The sequence below is a fragment of the Pteropus alecto genome, unplaced genomic scaffold, assembly GCF_000325575.1.
Source record: "Pteropus alecto unplaced genomic scaffold, ASM32557v1 scaffold97, whole genome shotgun sequence".
Taxonomy (NCBI): domain Eukaryota; kingdom Metazoa; phylum Chordata; class Mammalia; order Chiroptera; family Pteropodidae; genus Pteropus; species Pteropus alecto.
In genome coordinates this window covers 4,240,771-4,247,695 of record NW_006439713.1, presented here as the reverse complement: position 1 = coordinate 4,247,695, position 6,925 = coordinate 4,240,771, and the positions used below count along the sequence as shown (strand labels likewise).

Here is a 6,925-nt window from a genome sequence, read left to right as displayed (position 1 = left end):
GAGTAAGCTTAAGGACTCAATCTAGAGTAGACATAAATGGTTTTCATAAAAGGGAACACAGAGTTTATGAAATTGAATAATCCTTTTTTGGCCCATGTTCCCATTTTTATTAGGAGCAATGGGAAGAAGACCTCCTCCCTGTCAGTGGAGGTGCTCAGGTGTTTCAGCCACTGCAGGCTTGGACCTTGGGGTCCTGGGGGTGCTGAGCATGTCGGGCATGTTCCCGTCTTCCCAGTGGGACACTGCGTAGTTGTAGGGTGTGACCTGGTGGCTCATGGTGGCCTACCTGGTGTAGGGGCTGGGGGAGGGCAGAATTATGGCGAGGCCTGGATGGTCAGCAATGCGACCAGCACTGGCTCCTTGGCCCAGGTGCTCTTGAGGTAGGCAGCGAGTCTCCCAACCATCTTGATCGCGGTGGTGGCGGCCTGCAATTGAATAATTTTTGTTGCTGTGTTTCAAAGGTGAAATTTTGATCTCGTTTTAGAGTCCTTTTGACAGTTAATTTTTTTGTTCCCTTTTTAAAACTTTTTTCAATTATAGACAACATAAAAATATGGAATGCTTCACAGTGTGCATGTGATCCTTGTGCAGGGGTCATGCTAATCTCGGTATCGTTCCAATTTTAGTATATGCGCTGTGAAGTGAGCACTTGACAGTTTATTTTGAGTGAAAGTTTATTTCGATGTGAATAGGATTCCAGTGCTTAAGACAAATACGGTCTGCTGAAAAATTTGTTCTGATTTGATCATTTACCCTTGAAAAGACCTGTAACTGTCCTCACAGTGGTGTTTTTTACTTCATTTTTACATCAAACATGTTCATTTATTGGGAGACATTACTTCTGTGGTACAAAAGATTGTTTCATATAAGTTTTTCAAAACAGCAATGGTAAAATTATTAGGATCTCATTGAGTTATTTTACAATCTCATTTCACTTTTTTGAATTTCCTTTATAACGATTCTGCAGTACAGTTCAGAACGTCAGTAAAGCTAGGTAAATTTACCTAAAAATTGCCCTGAAGGCCCGCAGTTACTCAGCAGTAATAGCGAGCTATGCAGAGGGAAGAACTTGAAGACTGGAGTCTTAGGATTCATAGGGTACAGCAGGGAGGAAGGCTCGTTGTTGAGTAAGACAGAGATACAGACATCTGAAGTGAAGGATGTGGGCATGTAGGGAAGGTCAGGGAATAAGGAAAGTTCAGTAGAATGGGCCGAAATGGAAGAGGGATTTGAGTAAGTGGATGAACAAAAATTGTGTCATTAAAAAAAACTCTAATGATTTATTGTGACTTCAGGGTAAAAACCAAATTAGTCGCAGGACACCCCACCGGCGTGGTCTGTCCGGCTTACCCAGGCAGTCTCATTCCCAGGTCGCTGGGTCCCTGTCTTGCAAGTGCTGCTGCTTCAGCCAGCGATCATCGCCTTTCTTTTAAACTCCTTTTCCTCCTTTAATTTCAGCTCAGATGTCACTTTGTCAGGGGAAGCAGCCTCCCACCCCCATCTTCTCTTCTTTTAAAATATCTTGTGTCCCCCTGTACTCCTTTATTTGGTGATGTTTTGGTATTTATTTGATTAATACCCTCCAGACAATGAAGGTGGTAGTGTTTTGCTCCCCCTTCCAATCTCAGGGATTGGCGAGGGTTTGGCACATAGTAAGCACTAAATAAATGAACTACATGTTTTGATCTTTACTAGTTGGTCTTAAGGACCAAGGAACTATGTCAGAGGAATGTGTGCATTTGGAGTAAGAGCTGGACAGGGAATATAGGAGCCTTGGGGAAAAAGAAAAAGGTGAATCTTTTTAAAGATAGGAGTGGAAAGCTCTTTGTAGCCAGGAAAAAGACAAAATTATTTACTCATGGGTTCATTAAATACATATGCAATATCTACTGTGTATGAGAAGCTAGATGTTGGGACTATGGAGTGGAGAGAGTGTGTGTTTTTTAAAGGAGTACATAATTTTAGTAGTTTGTTGAAATAGATACAGTCTTTGGTGGTCATTTGGAGAGGTTTAAAGTTGTGGTTTTAAATCATGGCTATTCTTCATGATTCCTAGCCAACAAAGTGAGGTTCATTCAACAGTTATATCCGGAATGTCACTCCAGCATTTATATTAACTATCAGGTTCACATTTAAAATAATCTTTAGCTTACTTCATTTAAAAAGTCTTAAGATTCATGGGAAATGGCTGGGAGAAAGGCAGAAAAATGAGGAAAGTGGTTTGTTTGGATGCTTTCTGGCTTTAACTTCTGCTTCAGGTTTGGATGACGGAACAAGAAGAATGATAGGAAAAGCTCATTGGATGGATTTTCAAAAGAATGATTCTTGTAGTTAGAAATTATTAAAGCTGTTGATCTTGTCAGGAGCATGAACTTTTTAAAAGCTTATAAGGGATTTGTTTTAAAATACTTCGGAACTTTTCTTAGTGACTAGTTTTTGTAATAAATATTTAGAAAAGCAAATATGCAAGTTTTATGGAAGGCTTCTCTGCATGGCCCCATGCTAGGCTCTTGGAGCGCAGTAGTGAGTTGCGTAGACATGCATGGTCCCTACCCTCACGAAGTTTTTAAATATAGTCAGAACTCATTGGAGAGATAGGTGAAGGAAACCTGGCTGTCGTCAGGGTGAGCGTTCTGTCCGTCCGCCCATCCATGCATCCATCCATCCATTCATCCATCCACCAACCTACCCACCCACCCATTTATTTCTTGAACTTACTTTTGGTGGCAACATGTTAGACTACTTTAAGCTACTTGTTGCTTAATCTCTGATAAGGGAGATAATATAATACCTTAGGTAAAATAGAAACACTGATCTTCAGTCTGTTGACATACTTCTAAAAAAGATGTTCATGTAAATTAGTATGTTTTTCCTCTTTAAAAAATAAGCTACATTTAATAATAATAACAGTAGCTACTATTAATTGATTCCCTGCTGTGGGCCAGACCCCGTACATATTATTAGTTATTTTAATATTCTCAGCAACTACAAGGTGGTTGGTATAAGTTATATAAGTTAGAAGACCGAGGTGCAGGGAAGTAAATTTGCTTAAGGTGAATCATAGTAGATTGCATTTGCTGCCTCCAGGTACTAAAAATCCTAGTGAACACTAAATTGTCCGCAAGTTAGGTATTTAGAGAGAAAAGAGAAAAACTTAACTTCTATAACTTATCAGTTGAAGAAATAGATAAAAGTTCTGTATGCTAGGATTGATGTCTTGTGCTACTGGTCTTTTGGATAATAAACAAGGACATCTGACAGCTTTCTACGTTTGGGGAATTCCTTACCTTAAGAATCTTGGTGGGAGGTAGAAATCTTCCATCATGACAGCCAATTGCCCACTTTCTCTGCGTCTTTTGGAGTTGGGATGCAGTTACGTGGCCTGGGGCTTCACTGCGCTGGCTCAGGAGCCAGTGATGTGCAGAAGCAGGCACATGTAGAATAATCTGTGTCCTGCAGTGCAGGGGATCGAAGCTACATCTGTTTTTCAGAGATGGGCAGTGACAGATCCAGCTGTAGCATTTGGTTCCTGGTGTCAGCGGTAGCTGCACAAGTTGCAGTGACTGAGTCCTGTGTTGTCTCCACTGGACCAGATCTGTGGTTTGAATTTTGGCTGTCCTTGATTATGTAGCCTTCCAGCTTGGCCCTCCTGGGGTTTTCTCTGAGTTGTCTAATATACTTTAATAACTTCCTTTTCAGTTTCAACAAAGCCAGTTAGTTTCTTTTGTTTGCAGCTAAGAACCTTTACTTGTGTGCTGCTAATTAAGATAATAGACAATTGTAAGGAACTCTCTAGGGTCAGCATTACCTGTATGTAGATCAGAACTTACTAATGAAAAGAGCTCACAGTACATATTAAGTGAAGTACTTATGAAACAGTTTGCTTACTGGTTTAGTGAATCTGCTGATCTGAGTACCCGCTCTAGGCTAGGATCTGTTCCAGGCCTTGGGATGCGAGAGTGGCGAGAGTGACAAGATCCCCGCACTCACAGAGCTTTTCTTCTGTCGTGAAATGTAGAATAAGCAACAAAGCAAATAACAGTGAAAAAGAGCGATAAACGCCATGCTACAAATAAAGATGGCATGATGTGATTGTGTGTGTGTTTAGAAGTTCTGTCTTATATATCATCTACTTTAAAATCAGTGTCGAGTCATGACTTCTGCCTTTGACTATGAGGCAGTAACATTCTGCATTTACTGTCCACTATAAACAGCAAAGTGGACAAAATATGCGGAAGAACTGTTTTCAGACATCGAACAGTAGGTAGTGCAGAACTGTGATCTCGAGCCCTGCGATGGCCCAGCTTTCCGCCTGGAAGCAGTTTTCAGATCTCAGTGCAGTGAGGGGGATCCCAGGTAGAGCCATGTGGCCTCACTGAGTTGAGGAAACAAAGATTGGAGTTAGGGGAGGCCAAGACAGTGTCACTTTGGGAAGCAGAGTTCTGGAGAGAAGGGCTGTGCAGAAAAAAAATTCTCTACATCTTCTTAGTGATCTCCTTAAATGACTGAATCCCAATCTGCCGTGCATGTATAGATACAGTTTCATAAAGGAACAGTTTCTGGGGTAAGGAATCCACTGGGAAGCTGTAAGCAGACGATTCTCAGCTCTCACATACGGCTGGAAATATTTGAGTATTTTATAGGCAGAGTAGAAAGATCTCGTTATGTGCTGTGTTCATTGAGACTCCAGAAGGGTCATATCTGAGTAGTAGGGCTAATAAACCAAAGAAAAGGTTACTCTAACTTTGTCTGGTAAAACCTTAAAAATATGCCCTGAAATGAGCAAAGTCATCTGAAAGTAATGTGTTGCCTGCCATCATGAAGTCCAGCGCTCTTTAAAGAAATATAACAAAACGCATCACACAACAATGTAAAACGTACAGCCCCCAATCAGAAATTACTAAATATGTGAAGAAGCAGGTTATTGTGACTTATAATTCGGATGTCAGTCAGTAGAAACCAGCCCATAACTGACATGTTAGAATTAACAGGCAAGGACATTAAGTTATCATTGTATTCCGTATGTTCAAAAGTTAGGCAGAGATATAGAAGGTATAAAAAACCTAAATAAAACTTTTAGTGATGAAAACTGAGATGAAAAATACACCGGATGTCATTCACAGAAGAAAAGTAAATTTGAAGACAACTGAAAAAATCAAAACAGACAAATGACAGAAATAAAGGAATTATCAGACAATGTTAAAATGGCTGCTATAAAATGCAGGGTCAGATTGTGGTTAATGTTGACATCTTGGTATATGAATTTTGCCTTAAAAAAAAAAAATTGTGACTGCTACCTGCAGTTGGCTTGATGTGTGTTAAGAGTAATTGAAAATTAATATTCAAACAAAGCACCATTACAGGGTGGAAGAACTTGATTAAGCAACAGTGTGTTGTTTCTTGACACATAATAGTCTCGCTCAAAATACATTTACAATCTCACAGTTTCCGTGGGTAGGATTTGTGGGCACAGCTAGCTGGGTCCTCTGCTTTCGGGTCTTCAGTGGGGTGTAGGCAACATGTTGGCTGGGCCGTTGTCTCATCTGAGGCTTGACTGGGGAAAGATCTGAGCTCATATTGGCAGAATTCAGTTCCTGTGCATTATTGGACTGAGGTCTCAGTTTCTTCTGCCTGTTGGCAGGTTGTCTGCCTTCAGTTCCTTGGTGTCTAGTCCTTTCCAGCATGGCCACTTACTTTCTCAAAGACAGTGAAGGAGATAGTCTCTTCTCAAGACAGATGTATGATCTGTATCATATCTGTGGAAATGATACCACCTTTCCTGGATTCTTTTGGTGTAAAGCAATTCACAGGTCCTGGGTCAAGGGCAGAAGGTCAGCAGAAGGGCATGAACAGCAGGAGGCCATGTCAAGAGAGCCACCTTAGGGGTCTGTCCATCACAGACAATATTGTGTGGTGGCGAAGAATGCATTTTGTGGAGTCTGATCTAGCTATTTGGCTTTGAATCCTAGCCCTGCCTTTTCCCAGTTACATAAACTTCTCTGAGCCTCCTTTTCCTTGTCTATGTAATGGGGATAATATGTACCTACCACTTACAGTGTTAAGAGTAAGTGATATGCTGAGGACTCTGTCCTGCTAACTCCTGCCCATCTTTTCCGTTTCCATTTAGATGTCATGCATTCAGGGACGCCTTCCCCGACTTTTGACACCCCCTCCCTCCAGTCTAGGTTAGGTTTCCAAACACCCTGAACTTTTTCTTACCGCTTCACACTTGTTCTATCTGAATGTTACAGCTGGTGTGTGTGTGTGTGTGTGTGCGCATGTGCATGTGCATGTGTTCATGTGTTCATGTGTTCATCTTTCTTTAAGCTGCTTGAGAGCAGAGGTTCCATCTCTTCTGCGCTGTCCTGGGGCCCTGGCACATATAAAACTCCCTAATTGTTTGCTGAATGAAAGAATGAGGTTAACATGCATGCATTGTTGCTTTGAAAAGGCGTTTTTGGTGTTACCATACTTTGTTTTTCCAGGTACTTGAGCAGTCAGTCTAAAAGATATTCTCTCTGTTTCTAAGATGGCCAGGTCCTAGCAGGGGAGACGAGGCATTATAGTCTTACAGCTCTGATTATAAGTGTTCGTAGAGTGGATGCTAAATAGTGGTAAAAAAAAAAAATAAGAGGCTGATGGGATGAGGGTACAGTAATAAAAATCAGTCTTGGTGGATTAGAAGCAGGATAACCAGTAGGGAGCGTCTCTTTGCCATAAATGTGCCCTGCAGACCACTGCTTGAGACGGACGGACGGTATAGTATGAAGGAAATAAACTTGGAGAAAATTACCTTCTTAAAGTTTCACAATGCACATTAGCACATTGTAAGAAACCCCCTCTTCACGTGTTAACTTAGTAAGGCCAATCTTTATTAAGCTTGCCTTGAATACTTTAATAATAAACACACACTTACCACAACCTA

The 6,925-nt window shown here is 41.1% G+C and overlaps 1 non-coding gene across 1 annotated transcript; it reads right to left on the bottom strand.

Annotated features, from left to right (window-relative positions):
* Nucleotides 1–547: 547 nt before the first annotated feature.
* LOC112483784 lies at nt 548–649 on the bottom strand. The gene has a single exon (XR_003047768.1). It is a non-coding gene; the product is annotated as a U6 spliceosomal RNA (small nuclear RNA).
* Between the last annotated feature and the right edge of the window lie 6,276 nt (nt 650–6,925).